Consider the following 18,338-nt stretch of genomic DNA (forward strand, 5'->3'; position numbering starts at 1 on the left):
CTCTCCCAGCAGCTAAACAGATCTCTGTGGGAAGCCCACAAGACAGACCTGAGTACAAGAGCCCTCTCCCCTCCTGATGTTTCCAGCAACTGGGATTAAGGTGGTTTAAAAAAGGCCTCTTTCCTAAACAGCCTCGGTCCAGTATACCTGAAGGAGCATCTCCACCCCCCATCGTTCTGCCCAGACACTGAGGTCCAGCTCCAAGGGCCTTCTGGCAGTTCCCTCATTGCAAGAAGTGAGGTTGCAGGGAACCAGACAGAGGGCCTTCTCGGTGGTGGCGCCCGCCCTGTGGAACGCCCTCCCACCAGATGTCAAAGAGACCAACAACTACCAGACTTTTAGAAGACATCTGAAGGCAGTCCTGTTTAGGGAAGCTTTTAACGTTTAACTGACTATTGTATTTTAATATTCTGTTGGAAGCCGCTCAGAGTGGCTGGGGAAACCCAGCCAGATGGGCGGGGTATAAATAATATATTATTATTATTAAAAGAAAAAAAGACTTAAGATACTGATTTGTACTTGTATATAAAGGTCTTCTTGGAGTGCAGGACGTAATGGACCTTCCCCCCCGAGAAGTGTTAGAAACTCATAAACTAATCACCAAATGGCACCTTAAACCTAGGCCACAATGGAATGTCTAGGTGCCAATTTTCAAATGAGTATTATTATTAATAATAATCATTTTATGTCTATACCATTTTACATTTTTAAGGGGGGTATCTCAAAGCAGCTTACAACAAATTGAAACATCAAATCAAACAACCCAGAATAAAACAAATTCAAGCTTCAAGGAAAATATTTCAAGGTCCCTCTCCAAGGGACATGGTCTACCTGGACACTGAGGTCCGGCTCCGAGGGCCTTCTGGCGGTTCCCTCACTGCGTGGAGCCAAGTTACAGGGAACCAGGCAGAGGGCCTTCTCGGTGGTGGCGCCCTCCCATCAGATGTCAAGGAAATAAACAACTATCTGACTTTTAGAAGACATCTGAAGGCAGCCCTGTTTAAGAAAGCTTTTAATGTTTGACCCATTACTGTTTTTTAATATTTTGTTGGAAGCCGCCCAGAGTGGATGGGGAAACCCAGCCAGATGGGCAAGGTATAAATAATAAATTCTAATAATAATAATAATTCTAATAATAATAATAATAATAATAATAATAATAATAATTCTAATAATAATAATAATAATAATAATAATAATAATAATAATAATAATAATAATAATTTGCTTTCCCCAGTCACCAAACCGGCACCCTGAGATCTCCACGTGGTCACAACTGAACCTGTGCCAGTCACAAAAAGTGCCTGCCTAATTTCTAGCACTGCCCCCGTGTTGCCATTTTGCATCCAAGCTCTGCTCCCCCCCCCCCATACCCGGCTCCGATGGGTGGGCCTCTGGGTTCTGCCTGCCCAGTTCACACAGAGCAACAATGAGGCTCAACGGGCCTCCTTGCCGGTGCCGCACGAACCGAGCGTGTGGCCTCAAAACACTCCCCGGGATCACCCGCAACATGCCAGAGATTCAGCAACACGCAGGTCAACATGAGGAAGGCTCCCTGAAGTTGAGAAAGTCTCGAAAGCCACAGCCGTAGGAGCATGATTAATCCTGCCCAGATGTATCACGTCTGCCAGTTCCGAGGACATTTGCCTGGTATATTATGGTGTGCCTTTGCCCCTCTTGGGCTAGGGCCCAACACGCATGCCAGAGTTTGCTCTCGGCAAGGCTCTCCATGCTACACATCCAGCTCTTTAATAAGGTTTGAGCTTCTCGGACACAAAAAGGCAGGCATGTGCTTTGCATGGGTAATGTTCGAATTAAAGGCCCCGGGGCAAAAATCGCTGCCTTCCCAAGGGGGGGGGGGGCGGGGAGAGAGGGAGAGAGCTGCTTTCTTTTTGGCAGCAGCCCACGATAACACTCATAATCCTGCAAAATGTAGTAGAATACATTTCCAAATCCTTATCAGCAAATCTCATAAACGGAAGGTCTGTTACACGCTACTAGAGCTCAAAGGAGAGAGGAGGCTGGTCCAGGATCGCGGCAGCTGCCATGGGGCAGGATGCTCTTGCATTGCCACCAGCCCCCCCCCAGCCCCCCCAGATCCTCTCATCAGCATGCTGGACGTCCCCCACCTCCAAGCAGCAGACTCTTCAGAAAAGTAACCACAGACCCTGCGATGCTCTGAGAGGCTGCGCGCCTGGGTGCTCTGGTGCTCCCGCAACACAACAAGTGCGCTTACTGACAGCAGCTGTTCCGCGGGCAAATGAAAGAGCCCCCCCCCAACCCGCTTTTAATAGCACAAGGATCAGAGGGAGGCTTCAGCCCAAGCTGCAAGTGCAATCAATGAGGAAAACAGAGCCTGGAAAAGGCTTTGCTGGAGACGAGAAGGAAGGCTGTAAGGTCTTCAAAAGGGGGGGGTGAGGAAACAAAAGGAAAGCTTTGGCGTGGGTTGTCAGGAAGCACCGCCTGCAGCTGCAAGGTCAGTGGTGCAAATGCACGGCTGCGCAGCTGTTTGGGTTTTGGGCACAGAACCTGGATCTGGAGAATTTCAACTTTCATTTAAAAAGAAAAAGAGACAGTCGCACCTTGGATCTCAAACGCCTTGGCTCCCGAACAAATCGGCTCCCAAATGACCGAAACCCGGAAGTGAGCGTTCTGGGGTTTGAACGTTCTTTTAGAACCCAAATGTCCGGCGAGGGTTCCACGGCCTCCGATTGGCTGCAGGAGTTTCCTGCAGCCAATCAGAAGCCACGCTTTGATTCCCAAATGTTTTGGAAGTCAAACGGACTTCTGGAATGGGTTCCGTTCAACTTCCAAAGTACGACTGTATTAATATGTTCCTAGCTACTCTGCAATACATGTGGTTCAGCCCAGCAATACCTGGTGAGGCTACACCCAGTCCTTTATTCCTTGTGAGGCTTGCCTCCTGGACATAGCTGTCAAGTGTCCCTTATTTGGTGGGACAGTCCCTTATCCCAGCTCCATGTCCCAGTGCTGTCCCTTATAGATGAGGTTTCGTTTGGCTGCTGGCTGGGCTTTCTGCCTTTGGCTCGGAGGGGCTCAGAAGCTGAACATACCTGTGCCCGGAAAATCCCGCTGATCCCTTATTTTCGAGACTGCTGGTCCCTTATTTTCAAATCTGTAAGTTGACAGCTATGCTCCTGGAACGTAAGCCATCAGTTTCACTTTCAGTACATACAGCACTTTGTAGACTTCCAAACCATAACAACACAGGTGAGAAGACCAGGAGAGTCTCCCCTGGGCTATGCGCTCACCAAGCTGGCCCTGTGCAAGGTGCAATTTCCCCGCTTTGCAGGAGGGAAACTCCTTAGAGCATACAAAACTGCCTTATGCAAAGTCAGACCATCCGATCCACCTAGCCCAGTATTGTCTGCACGGACTGGCAGCTGCTCTCCAGGGTTTCAGGCAGGGGGCATTCCCGGCTCTACCCTGAGATGCCGAGAATTGAACCCGGGGCAGGCAGATGCTTTGCCACTGAGCCTTGCTCATGCCCCTCTGCAAAACCCACAAAATACAAGGCCAAACCTAAGGGGAGAGAAAGAAATGTGAATCTTGCCCTTAAAAAACCCGAGAGAGACCGAGAAAACAAATCACTCAGACACACGCACATTAAGACCATCAGGGCAGTTTCCTGTTGACATGTTAAGGCAGAGAGGGGCAGCCTGCAGCACAAGACACCCAAACCACGAGGAACGAAGATGGCAATGAAAAAACAGCTAAATTTACTTCTTTGCGGATATTCACTGGGATCGGCAGCTGTAGCCAATTACTGCTAGGAAATGGCACTGAGGAAGCAGATACGAGACGAATTAAGCAATGTATGAACTCTTCATTATTATGATCTTTTTTAAAGACCTAGCCAGTGAAAAGCAGGAAAACCCAAATGCAGAAGGGAAGGTAAACGGGAGGAAGGGGGAGAATTGTAGGAAACGAGTCAGAATTTACTTGCAAGTGGCGCTGTGGGTTAAACCACAGAGCCTAGGACTTGCCGATCAGAAGGTCGGTGGTTCGAATCTCCCTGCGATGGGGTGAGCTCCCATTGCTTGGTCCCTGCTCCTGCCAACCTAGCAGTTCGAAAGCATGAAGTGCAAGTAGATAAATAGGTACCACTCCAGCGGGAAGGTAAATGGCATTTCCGTGTGCTGCTCTGGTTCGCCAGAAGTAGCTTAGTCATGCTGGCCATATGACCCGGAAGCTGTACGCCGGCTCCCTCGGCCAATAAAGCAAGATGAGCGCCACAACCCCAGAGTCAGCCATGACTGGACCTGATGGTCAGGGGTCCCTTTACCTTTTATCCTACCCTATAAAATGTATTCATTCAGAGTACACCGTTTACCTTCCTGCCGGAGCAGTACCTATTTATCTACTTGCACTTTGACGTGCTTTCGAACTGCTAGGTTGGCAGGAGAAGGGACCGAGCAACGGGAGCTCATCCCGTCGCAGGGATTCGAACCCCCGACCTTCTGATTGGCAAGTTATAGGCTCGGTGGTTTAACCCACAGTGCCACCCATGTCCCTCATGAACAATAGCCAGCACAAATATCCCCTCCCCTTCTGGGGTTTTGAAAAAGGTAGTGGCATGAGGAGCCGTGAGGTCCTGCCGCCCCCTCCCTGTGGTTCTTCCCTCTAAAAAGCATTTATTTTGCCACATTTATGCCTTCTTGGACAACGGGCAGGAGCTGCACAGCTTCCAGACAGGGCAAAAGATGTACGCTCAACTCTACACAGACACACACAAGAGTAAGAGAGAAAACACGTGAGGAATGTCCATTATTCTTCGGGAATATAGGAACCCCAAAAGCCTCAACCAAAAGCTCAACACTTTAAATCCAGAGTTCTCTTTCTCTCCGCTGAAAAAACTTGTGGGAGTCCAACCGGGTATGTTGAAGGAGGTGGGGGAGAGGCTTGCTGGAGGCAGATTAAAAAGGCCTCATTGTAAGTTTCACAGCGTGAAGTGTTAGGATAATGAAAACTGCATTTGTGTTTCGCTTGTTCCTGCTGCTAATCCAATGCCGTTGCTGGGAATTCAGCGCGGGGTCTGCTAGTGACAGACCGCTGCCCAGACTTAGAAAACCAACTCTTGCCGGAGTCTCTCTTTCTCCAAATTCTCACTGTTTTATGGGAGTGCAGCTTTATTTGCAAGCTATGACTCCCGAGGCTGGAATTACTCCCATCTTCCAACTTTTCTCTTTCGCCTTTGGCCTCTTTTTTGTTCCTTGCGCATCGCTCCCTCTCCAGATCCACCCTCGACCCCCTCTGGGATACAGTTTTTTTCCTGGGGCGTTTTCCAACTGGGAGAGGAGGGCTTTAGCAAGTCTCTGTGAGCCAGTTGGCCCGTGCGCTTCAGAAAAATCCTCGTGCCAGGAAAACTGGCTGAAAACATTTGCAGCACAGGGCTTGTTAAACCGTCTCTGAGCAAACAGACATCTTCCCACATGCATCTGGTTGGCCACTGTGAGAAGAGGATACTGGACGAAATGGGTCATTGGCCTGCTCAAGATGTAGGCGCTGCTTGAAGCTTCAGAAACCAGAACCACACGACCATACTGGTTCCGTGCAATAACAGCTGGGAAGGCGCCGATGATGGGCCAGCACAGGCAGCTGTTGTAAACAAAAATTGCCCTTTTCCCTTATGGGGTATCCAAGAGCCCATATAGAGTCCTTACATATGTTCCCTATTGGTAGGAGAGAATAACAGAGGCCAACCAGCGAATACTGAGAAGCAAAGCAGCTAGTAAGCCTGATCTTTATTGATCTGTTGCAAGAGGGTGCTCCCCTCACCCGCAGGAGAGAGGAGAGACCCAGAAAAATGGTGTGCAAGGTTTTATAAAGACTTTTGAAATTGCCACCCTGTAGATCAAGACCACCCCCCAGAAACATCATATATATATCACAGAAGGGGTGTAACCTAAGACCACCCCTCAGATACATCACACCTACATCACAGAAAAGGCGGTCTAAAACAGAATTTTTTCTCCTGTCATTGTTTATCTCCTGTCTGGCAGGTTAGTTGATTGGATTGCCTGGGGGGGAGCCTGGCCATTCTTTTGTAGTGATAAATACTTAGTTCCTGGGCCAGGTCACAGGCTCACACCTTATTCATATCTTAAATGTACCCTTAAGACAGGATTTGTGAGGAAAGAGACAATGGGGAGGTTTTCCCACTTTGACCTTGCAGAGAAAACATTTGGTCAGTTTGGGAATCAAAATGGCTCCAGGTTGGTCTTCCTGTTCTGATCTATGTACGTGCTTGGTTGGTACACTTATGAACATTACTATATATCTAAGACCTCAAAATTCCTCTCACACAGCAGAGTCAAAGAGCATGGATGGAGATGGAAATGGAGAGACATCCTGGCTGAACTTCTGCACTCAGTAAAGGTAAAGGGACCCCTGACATTTAAGTCCAGTCGTGAACGACTCTGGCGTTGCGGCGCTCATCTCGCTTTACAGGCCAAGGCAGCCGGCGTTTGTCTGCTCTGCAGACAGTTTTTCCAGGTCATGGGGCCAGCATGACTAAGCCGCCTCTGGCGCAACAGAACACTGACACCAGAGCAGCGCACGGAAACGCCGTTTAACTTCCTGCCGGAGCGGTACCTATTAATCTACTTGCACTTTTGGCGTGCTATCGAACTGCTAGGTTGGCAGGAGCAGGGACTGAGCAACGGGAGCTCACCCTTTCGCGGGGATTCGAACTGCTGACCTTTTGATCGCCATGCCCAAGTCTCAGTGGTTTAGACCACAGCGCCACCCATGTCCCTTACTGCACTCAGTCCCTTACTTCTGCACTCAGTACTGCACTAAAATTTATCTCCGTGTAAGAATTTTCCCAGCTGCCTAAAAAGAACGTCACACACTTGCCTGGCAGGCTGCATGGTTCCCCCAGCGCCACTCAAGAGAGGAAATGTACCTGCAGGTTAACAAGGCAGGAGCCTTTTTATACTCCATGCTTAAAAACCACAGCTGCCAGGATGTTATTCTATGCTCTCCTATTCTTGTTAACTTGGTTTATCCTCATAGAATCATAGAAGAGTTGGAAGAGACCACAAGGGCCATCGAGTCCAACCCCCTGCCAAGCAGGAAACACCATCAGAGCACTCCTGACATATAGTTGTCAAGCCTCTGCTTAAAGACCTCCAAAGAAGGAGACTCCACCACACTCCTTGGCAGCAAATTCCACTGTCAAACAGCTCTTACTGTCAGGACGTTCTTCCTAATGTTTAGGTGGAATCTTCTTTCTTGTAGTTTGGATCCATTGCTCCGTGTCCGCTTCTCTGGAGCAGAAGAAAACAACCTTTCTCCCTCCTCTATGTGACATCCTTTTATATATTTGAACATGGCTATCCTATCACCCCTTAACCTCCTCTTCTCCAGGCTAAACATGCCCAGCTCCCTTAGCCGTTCCTCATAAGGCATCGTTTCCAGGCCTTTGACCATTTTAGTTGCCCTCCTCTGGACACGTTCCAGTTTGTCAGTGTCCTTCTTGAGCTGTGGTGCCCAGAACTGGACACAGTACTCCAGGTGAGGTCTGACCAGAGCAGAATACAGTGGCACTATTACTTCCCTTGATCTAGATGCTATACTCCTATTGATGCAGCCCAGAATTGCATTGGCTTTTTTAGCTGCCGCGTCACACTGTTGGTTCATGTCAAGTTTGTGGTCAACCAAGACTCCTAGATCCTTTTCACATGTACTGCTCTCAAGCCAGGTGTCCTGCACTGCAGCTAAACCCCACGTCCACCTATGGCAACAATTCCAAATGTGGATGGTACAACTCCCTAGAGGGGTAGATGAACTAGGAGGGCGTTAGGAGGCAAGAGGGAAGCAGTAGGGCACTGGAAGAGATAACGTTTATCAGGCTTCAAAGAAATGCTATCACTGGATCAGGTTCATCAACTTTGTTGAATTAATTAAAACAAATAGTTTTAATTGGGTTCTGACTAAATGTGCAACTGATTGTTGCTCTTTCAAATTTCATTGTGTTATCCCCTTCCTTAGCAGGTCATGCAAACCGCTATTCTGAACAATGCTTTGGTAGAGTAGGGGGCACTGGGGTGAGTTTATGGAACCAAGGGGGCAGTGGCTAGAAAAAGTATGGGAACCACTGATCTGCAGTCTCAATTTTTTAAAAAAACACACACACTAGAATTTAAGATGCTATTGGTAAACAAATGCCAAGCTATTGGGTATGTTTGTTTGTTTTTTATAAAAATGGGGCACTGCAAAATATTCCAACAGAACGTCTCCAGTGAAATGTAAACTTCTTAACGAAAAGCAGCTGCTCTCCATGAAGTTCTGCTATTCGCAGAAAGGCCCACTGGCAAGCAATGAGTATTCTTTGTGGGTCTAGCATGCAGAGGGAAGTAGGAGTAGATCATTCCTCTTACGGTTTTGCTTTCGTCATATTAGCAAGATAAACAAGAGTTTGTCTAAAACAGAAACCCCATGAACAGCACAATCCTATGCGAAAGTCCATCCAAACTCAGTCCCACTAGCTAAGTGCCTACAGCACTGAAGGCTAAAGGTTCGATTTCATTCACTGACCTCCTCCTTAGATGGCCACCAACTAATTTGGGAAATTAATACTGAACATACAGCAAGAATCTCACTTCACGACTGGTCAGCATCTTCTAATCAAGGCCGGAAACAGACTGAAAATAATGGTTAGAAATATTCTGCCTATCACCTTTTATCATATGTGGTGGATATGCAAGGTAATAAAAGCATTCTGGGAAATGATATATAATGAATTGAAAAAAATGTTTAAAATGACTTTTATTTAAAAAAGCAACAACCCCAAAGCTTTTTTTACTAAGAATTGTAGGTACCATGATCTCAAAGGAGCAGAAAAGTCTTTTTATGTATGCAACGACAGCCACACGAATGATACTAGCCCAGAGATGGAAAGAGCACAAAGTCCCTACTAGAGAAGAATGGCAAACTAAGCTATTGGATTATGCCCATAGCTGTCAAGTGTCCCTTATTTGAAGGGACAGTCCCTTATTCCAGCGCCATGTCCCGCTGCTGTCCCTTATTGATGGGTGTCCCTTAAATGTCCCTTAAATGATGTCCCTTAAATTTCAAAGGAAGCAGCTCCTCTCCCTCCCTCCCTGCCGGCCAGGGAGGAGGGAGGCTCCAACTGTGTTGCTTGGCTGTGTTGCTCACCCAATAAGACTAAGAACGACTGGGGGGTGGAGCTTGCATGCCTTGTGTGTGGCTAGTTAATGCAAGCTGAGGGGTTTTTTGAATGCTGGACACCATTTTGTTGCACGTGCTGCTTCAAACTTTGCAGTGCAAAGCCAGGCCGGGGAGCCATCTTAAGTTGAGGCTGCATAGGCCTTGTGGTGCATGTGATTCAGATTCTATTCAGTTGAACCTCTGGTTACAAAGTTGGTTGGACAGTGTTCTCGAAGCTACCAGCATGAGTTTGACCAGACTGCAGGAGGAGAGGAAGACTGGAGTGCCTGGAACAGGTGAGGCTGCAGGTCCCTTATTTTGGCTGCTGGTCCCTTATTTTCAAATCTTTAAGTTGACAGCTATGATTATGCCTAAATGGCAAATCTAACCGGAAAGCTCAGGAACCAAGAAGACCAAAACCTCAATAAATAGGAAAAAATTATAATTTACTTGAGAGACCATTAGCAGGATTGCAATAACACTTGTAAGATAGAAGATATTATGGACAAAATGGAGAGATATAAAATTTGGATGATGAGATAATATGCAGTTGAAAAGATTTATAATAGGACCCATGGAGGGGAAGGTGCGAAATATAGAGATTCAGAGAAATCTCTAAATATGGATATGTATTTTGCATTGTTATAACTCTACACTTGCAAAATCAATAATAATAATACATTTTATTTATACCCCACCCTCCCCAGCTAAGGCTGGGGTCAGGGCAGCTAACAACCAATAATAAAAACAAGTTGAATGAATACAACTTAAAAAGATTAAAATACATTAAAACATTAAAATTAAAATGCAGCCTCATCACAGGAGGAGAAAGGAAAAGAAGAAAGGGGAGGAGGGAATCAAATTGACTCCAAGCCAGAGGCCAGGCGGAACAGCTCTGTCTTGCAGGCCCTGCGGAAAGAAATCAGATCCTGCAGGGCCCTGGTCTCATGAGACAGAGCGTTCCACCAGGTCGGGGCCAGTGTTGAAAAGGCCCTGGTTCTGGTTGAGGCTAATCTAACTTCCTTAGGGCCCGGGACCACTAGGGTGTTGCTATTTATGGACCTTAAGGTCCTCCGTGGGGCATACCAGGAGAGGCGGTCCCGTAGGTACAAGGATACTAGGCCGTGAAGGGCTTTAATGGTCAAAACCAGCACCTTAAACCAGTACTCCACTGGGAGCCAGTGCAGCTGGAAAAGCACTGGGTGAATATGCTCCCAAATTATTTCAAAAAAGAAATGTTCTGCCTCTCATTTCCCAGGCCAGTCACCTTTGAAAGATAACTGCTGCCTTTAAACATGGTGCTGATGGGAATTGTAGTCCAAACCATGTGGGAGGCCCCAAGTTGGTGAAGGCTGCTTTAAAGACTCGAGGAAATCTTCCCTTCCCACGCTCGTGCTTTCCACAAACTGATTGCATCAATACATCTATGGAAATTGGTCGGCTGGTTTATTAGGAGCCAGTAAGGGAAGAACAAAAAAATGAGGGTTGTATCTTCGATGGGTATCAGATTAGCACGCGCGCACACACACACAGAAACACAAACCTCATGCCCCAGCAAACCAAAAGAATGTAAAAGCGAAAGCTACTAAAAGTAGTTGAGGGAGAAAAGCCTGTTCCAATCTATACAGAATTATAGCAGTTTGGAGTCATTTCAAATATTGGCCTCGAACGACTTGGGTTTTTCCTCCCCAGAACTTAATCCATTTGCAGCGGATTAGCCAAACCACTCTCAACAGAAGGAGACTTCAATTAGCAGTTATATTTCAAAGATAGGGTACCGCTTTGCAGTTCAAAAAAATAAAAATAAAACCCTCCTCCGCTTTACGATAGCATCAGTCTTCCGGGCTGGACAGCAGTCAAGGCTTCCAATTCCCACATTACCTGCAGAACGACTTGCCAAAAGGGACGGAGCCTTCACAGCCTGGCAAACACCCCACCTTGGCTCCATGGCCTGTACCAGCCCTAACAAAGCCTCTAGCAGCCAGACTGTCAGGCAAGTGACTCAGGTTGTCTGGAGAACAGGCCCAAAGGCAAACATCACCAAAAAAGCAGTGCTGAAGCATCGAAATTTGGCTGCAGTCATTAGATAAAAGCAGTCTGAAGCCGTAATTAGAATACTCTGTCCTGGGTGATCTCCCCAACCCAACCTTCCACATCCTCTGGCACATCAGGTACCGCCACAGAGATCAAGTGTTGGGCAGCATCGTCACATTTAAGTTTCTCTTGGGACAATGATGAGGGCCGTTTCCTAGGAACCTGTTGGTTCAGGTTATGGCGCATTTAGCCAAGCAGCCTCCTCTTATGGTGGCCGACCACATGTTTGTGGGAAACTCGAAAGCAGGATCTCAGCAGCCCTCCATAGCCTTTTTCCTCCATGAATTTGCCTAATCCTCTTTTAAAGTCATCTAGGACGCAGGTGGCGCTGTGATCTAAATCACAGAGCCTCTTGGGCTTGCCGATCGGAAGGTCGGCGGTTCGAATCCCCGCGACGGGGTGAGCTCCCGTTGCTCGGTCCCTGCTCCTGCCAACCTAGTTCGAAAGCACACCAGTGCAAGTAGATAAATAGGTACCACTCTGGCAGGAAGGTAAATGGCGTTTCCATGTGCTGCTCTGGTTCGCCAGAAGCGGCTTAGTCATGCTGGCCACATGACCTGGAAAAAAGTCGGCTCCCTCAGCCAGCAAAGCAAGATGAGCACCACAACCCCAGAATCGTTCACAACTGGACTTAACTGTCAGGGGTCCTTTACCTTTTTCTTTTTTTAGGTTAGCGATTATTGTTGCTCTCTGCGGGACCGAGTTCCACAAGGGCACACAACCATACTGATTTTCTTCATGGTGGTGGGTATACTTTGGAGCCACCAGACATCACAGTAGCAAAATACCATGGAGGGGGTGTGTGTGTGTGTGTGTGTGTGTGTGTGTGAATTAGCAAAAGCTGATATAAATCCTTGACTCAACTGGATCAAATTCAACCAAATGCCCAGGTGAGGGGGGGAAATCTTAACCTGGTGCTGAAAAGATGTAGATATCACTACTGCAGGACTCACTCAGGAGCAGTATATCCAGATACAATATCCTAAAAAGAACAAATAGCCTCCAGTTCAGACTGTATTTGCATTTAAAAACAAACAAACATGTCCCTAGCTGTCAAAATCAAATTTAAAGTCTACAGTTGTCCTCTGCATATCCTAACGTGTTTGTAAATAACATACAACAAAATTATTCAGGTAGGTAGCCGTGTTGGTCTGACACAGTCGAAATAAATATTTCTTTATTTTAAAAAATTAGCATCTGAAGAAGGGTGCATGAACACGAAAGCTTATACCCAGAACAAACTTAGTTGGTCTCTAAGATGCTACTGAACAATACAGCAAAATGAATATCTTATCCAAGGGCCACAAGTGAGATGCTACCACCAAAAAGGCTGTGCCCCTCATATGCCCATCAGCTGCTCCTGAGGTTCTTATGTCATCTCCATGTGGCCACAGCCTAACTGTGAGCTGGATAGCAGCACCATGTGGGAGCTGCCATGTGCAAGACAACCTTCAGGATCCGGCTGGCACCCGCAATTGTGGTTAGAAAGGCATTTTGCTCCAGACTGCTGCTAGCCCTGCCCTTTCATTTCATTTCATTCACCCCCTGCTGAAATTTTTATTTTATGTTCCTGGGTGAGGTAAGGCTGCCTTTATCACTTACGTTACTCCCACAAAGTCCCACATACACACTGACGTACCCTTTTTTACAGCTAACAATAACAATTTGCCTCACGCTCCCAGGTTAGAAGCTAGCAGGGCTACAATTTCAGATTTAAAGCAGCACAGCAGGGCAAACAACAAAGAACCATTATGAGCCGTAAAGCCATACTCAAGTCGTGTAAATAAGAGCCTGACCACACACACAAAAATACCAAAAGGAGCTTCTCCAGAATCTGCAAAGAGCAAACCTCTAGAAATGCTTTCCAGAATGAAAATCCAGAGATCTCAAATTCTAAATGAACCTGAGCCTGGATTGACATTCACTGTTGTTACTCTAAAGCAGGGGTCCCCAAACTAAGGCCCGAGGGACTCATTTATCCAGCCTGCGGTAACCCCCACTGCCCACTGCTGCCGCCCGCTCTTACCGACATTGCGCTGCGTGGCTGACCACTTCCGGGTCGGAGGAGCACCGGAAATAGCTTGCGCCCATGCGCAAGTGTTGTGCGCATGTGCAAGTGTTGTTTCCGGTGCACATCCAGGTCGGAGGAGGCCCATGCAAGTGCGCACAAACCATTTCCAGTGCTCCTCTGACCCAGAGGTGCACTAGAAATAGCATGTGCGCATGTGTATGGGCATGTGCTCCCCAGCCGTCCGCGCTATCGGCGCTGGAGACACAGGCCCAAGGCGCAGTAAGTTTGCTGACCCCTGCTCTAAAGACTTTAAGGTAGTTAAACACAAACACAGAAGCATCAGTGAAAAATGCACCTTTGATCATCTGGCCTTTCCAGCTATAACAGCTGCCCACATCTGAACGCCACAAGCCTCCAATATCTCTTCCCACCAGCACACCACTCCAAACAACAACAACAAGACATATTAAAAAAAGAAGAAGTTTGTTTTGACATCCCTTTTGCAACGAAATGTCAGTCAGTTCACAGGCTGTTTGTACCACTGTTTTGCTGCCAAGACCCTTTGGCTGCACATGAAGCCAAGCTCTGAACGAAGATACAACTGTCATTGCTGGAAGGGAGGGGAGAAGTGGCTCAGACAATAGCAGAAAGGGGATTTTCGTCACCATTCAGTTGAGGACGGAGGGGACTGCTGGAGAAAGGGAACTCAAGAATCCCCTCCCCCTACAAACTCCCCTTAGCGTTTCAGTAAATACCAAGAGAAGTTAGTCATTACTGCCACACAGGACTCCCTACTGAACGCAGCATTTTCCCAGTCTGGATCCTTCGCCTTCCCTCAAAGCTGTTGAATCCATCCATTTAATATTGATTTCATCCAGCAGCGAAGACAGATGACGATAATAAATTATTTGATATGTCCTGGCAAGAGTACAAGTGAAGCCTCTGGCCCCCAAGGAACTTAATGGCACAACGCAGAGGGCAAGATACATTCTTCTGATCAGGAGCCAAGTTAGCCACCTAGCTTGCGTACAACGTGAAGCACTTCTGCCCAGTTCCAAGATAAAAAGGCTTTACTCCTCCCTAAGTGTGCTAGGAATGCATCTTGCAGTTCCTTTGGACCAAAGCGCTCCAGATAAAGATCAGGCAATAAAAGCAAATAAAATTCTGATTAATGCAAGAATTCACAGGGCAGCATTTCCTTCTCTCTCTCTGTTGACAGAAGGCCTCTTTAAAAATGGCATCTCCCGAGACATGCACTCACATCATCTAGAAAACAAAGTATTTTTTTTTCCTTCAGAAAGGATTTGCTTTGATTCACACAGAAGTTTGACAATTTAAATCCAATCCGCTATAGCTGAAGTGATTCATTGACTAAAATTGCTCTTCAAAGTTTGGCAATTTGGTCTAATCAGCTGTAACTTAAATGATTAAATGCTGCAATCCTAAACACCTTTACCCTTTTAATTCAATGGGATTTACTTCCAAGGAGACATGACTGGGATTGCAGCCTCTTAATATTTATTTAACTGGCTGACAAGTCAAAACCAGATTACGTGAGTATATATATCTTTCCAACTACAAGGCAGCTAATCTTCATCACAATTGCCCCAAAACTTTTGCCAAGCAAGATCACAGTGTGGCAAAGTGGTTGGCGTGTTAGGAGTCCAGGGGTTCAAATCCTCACTCCACCATGAATTGCACTCGGGTGACCTTCGGCCAGTTACCATTTCTCAGCCCTAACCTACCTCACAGGTACAGATAGGTAGCCGTGTTGGTCTGCCATAGTCAAAACAAAATTTTTTTCCCTTCCAGTAGCACCTTAAAGACCAACTAAGTTAGTTCTTGGTATGAGCTTTCGTGTGCATGCACACTTCTTCAGATACACTTAAACAGAAGTTACCAGACCCTTCTATATAGTGAGAAGGTGGGGAGGGGTATTACTCAGAAGGGTGGTGGGAATGGGTGATTGGCAGATAGCTGTGATGAGCCTGTTGACGACTCTTAACGACTGCAATAGGTCTTACAGGAAAAAGCAATGGGTGAGGTGGTGAAAAATGGCTTTGTCATGTATAATGAGATAAGAATCCAATGTCTTTGTTCAGACCAGGTCTCTCCATGGTCTCCATGGTAATAAGTTGCAATTCAGCAGCTTCTCTTTCCAGTCCATCACAGCTATCTGCCAATCACCCATTCCCACCACCCTTCTGAGTAATACCCCTCCCCACCTTCTCACTATATAGAAGGGTCTGGTGACTTCTGTTTCAGTGTATCTGAAGAAGTGTGCATGCACACGAAAGCTCATACCAAGAACTAACTTGGTTGGTCTTTAAGGTGCTACTGGAAGGAATTTTTTGTTGTTTCTACCTCACAGGATTGTTGTGAGGATGAAATGGAGAGGGGGAGAAACAGGTATGCCACACTGGAAGAAACGCAAGGTAAAAATGAAGAAAATCAGAGTAGCAGTAGTGTTTCATATTTGGAAACAAGTGTCAGGTGTGCGTACAGAAGCCAGGCCCTGTGACCAGGACTGGGGCCTTCCTAAGTTTGTTCTGAAGAGGCAAGTTTGTTCTGAAGAGGCCGATTGGTAACTCACAGCACCTGGTGGCAAGAGCTGGGAAGGGATATAAGGTCCGCATTTCCCTTCAGCTCTTTGCCACAGCAACATGTTCCCTGCCTTGCTTCTTGATCCCCGACCCCTGCCTTCACAACTCCTTGTTTCCTGACCCTTGGCTTCTTGACTCCCAGGTCTCTGACCCTCAGACTCTTGGCTTCCCGATTCCTGGCTTCTGGATTCCAGTTCCTGCTCCCACCCCGCCATCTTGCCCCCGGTCCCAACGTCCCCAGCCAGGACTTTGATCGCCCGTGAACTGGACCGTGACAACAAGCAGGGGTTGAGAGGCGGAGAGCAAACCATCCTGAGCTCACAGGAGGGTGCTGTACCAGAAGGACCACTGTCTTGATCCAGCAAGCTCTGGCAGGCTGAGTGGACAGGACCAAGAGGGTGTCCAACAGTCAAGAAGGCAGTTTCTGCACATGTTGGAAGCAAGGGGCAGATGGGCCTCATCCACCTGGGAAGGGAGCCCATCCAGGAGAAAGAAAACTGATAAACCTCGGCCGCCTTGTGGGACATCTTAATAATAATAATAATAATAATAATAATAATAATAATAATAATATTTTATTTATATCCCGCCCTCCCCAGCCGAAGCCGGGCTCAGAGCAGCTAACAATAAAATTAACACAGCATTCTAAAATCAATTCATTCTAAAATCAGTTCAAAATCAAATTAATGGCAACCATTGGGCTAGAGTTCTATGAGGATTACCAAAGGAGGGGGTCAGGCTGTGCCTTGGCCAAAGGCCTGGTGGAACAGCTCTGTCTGGCAGGCCCTGCAGAAAGATGTCAGGTCCCACAGGGCCTTGGTGTCTTGTGACAGAGCATTCCACCAGATCGGGGCCACGACCGAAAAAGCCCTGGCTCTGGTCAAGGCCAGCCTAACCTCCCTGTGGCCCGGGACCTCCAAGGTGTTTTTGTTTGAAGACCGTAAGGTCCTCTGTGGGACATACCAGGAGAGGCGGCCCCGTAGGTACGAGGGTCCTAGGCCGTATAGGACTTTAAAGGTTAAAACCAGCACCTTGAACCTGATCCTGTACTCCACCGGGAGCCAGTGCAGCTGGTACAGAACTGGGTGAATGTGATCTCGCAGCGAGGACCCTGTAAGGAGCCTCGCCACGGCACCCGCTGGAGTTTCTGGGTCAGTCTCAAGAGCAGCCCCACGTAGAGTGAGTTACAACAATCAAGTCTGGAGGTGACCGTCGCGTGGATCACAGTGGCGAGGTCAGGATGAGAGAGGTAAGGAGAAGAAAAGGCTAAGGAGCAGACCCCCTACACAAATCCAGAGTGGAGTCCCTAAGAGGGTTGGATGGTATCTTGCATGCCTACTTCCAGAAACTCCTGCAGCCAAGCTGGTGCCAACCATCTTGTTCTGCTTTCTTCTGGACCACAACAGCAAGGCCAAGCGGGGTGGGGTCCTCTCTGGAGAGCCCAGGCTTGTGCCGCAAGAAGGTCACTTCAGAGCTGCTAAAGCAGTGGTTTAACATCACCCTTGAGACAGACAGATGCCAACAACAATAGGTTCGTAAACTGAGCCTGATGGGAGTTGTAGTCCAACAACATCTGGAAAGACATGGTCTAACCACTCCTACTTTAGCCAAGACGCTAAGTCTGCCGCATTCTTTCGCTTTAATCATTTCTATACTATGCATTTCTGAAGAAGAAGAAAACCCTAAACAATTTTCAGCCTCTCTTTAAAACACCGCATTACAAAATATTGAAATGAAACAGATGCCAATCAAGAACAAAATACAATTTAAAAAAATAAATAAATCATGCATAAAGTACCATAAGCAGCCAAACAAAATAATTGAATGTGGGCGAAGAAGTTCATATGCGCTGCTGTTGTTTTTAATTTATCTTAATTGCTCATTATAACTTCATGTCCCACCATTATCAGAAGTTTACCTGGTGGGAATAAGAGACAGCCTCGTGAAAGTCTCCTGGAGATCTTGATAATAACCAACTAATTAATAATAACAAAATGTAATAAATGTAATGATAATGATGATAATAATAATATAGTGGTAACTAAAACACCTGCCTTTTGACAGTTTTCTCTCTGCCATCTGAAGGCTTTTATCCATGTGGCCTTTTTAAAAAATCCACTGTTTTTCTATGGTTCAGTTTTTTTAAACGGATACTGATACTGTTACTGAAACAGTGTATATGCAGGGATATACACTGTTTCAAACAATCCATTTGGAGAGTTGGTGGGTGGAAAAGCAGGAAGGAAACCCTGAAACAAACAAATGTAACCACTGCTTTTATTGCTGTTGCTGACATACAGTGGCGGCGCTCTCCCAATCTGCTGTTTGGCATTTAATAATAATACCAATACCAATGTTTTATATGAGATTAGCTGAAATGCCAGCCAGGGGAAGAGAAGACAGGATTTGGTATTTAAAACAACCACCACCACAAT

At 46.8% G+C, this 18,338-nt stretch overlaps 1 protein-coding gene across 8 annotated transcripts in view; it reads right to left on the reverse strand.

The window, feature by feature from the left end:
- EXTL3 (exostosin like glycosyltransferase 3) overlaps positions 1-18,338 on the reverse strand; it is a 169,122-nt gene that overhangs the window by 127,731 nt on the left and 23,053 nt on the right. The gene's annotated exons all lie outside the window — the stretch shown is intronic.

The sequence above is a fragment of the Podarcis gaigeae genome, assembly GCF_964106915.1.
Source record: "Podarcis gaigeae genome assembly, chromosome: 3".
Classification (NCBI taxonomy): Eukaryota; Metazoa; Chordata; class Lepidosauria; order Squamata; family Lacertidae; genus Podarcis; species Podarcis gaigeae.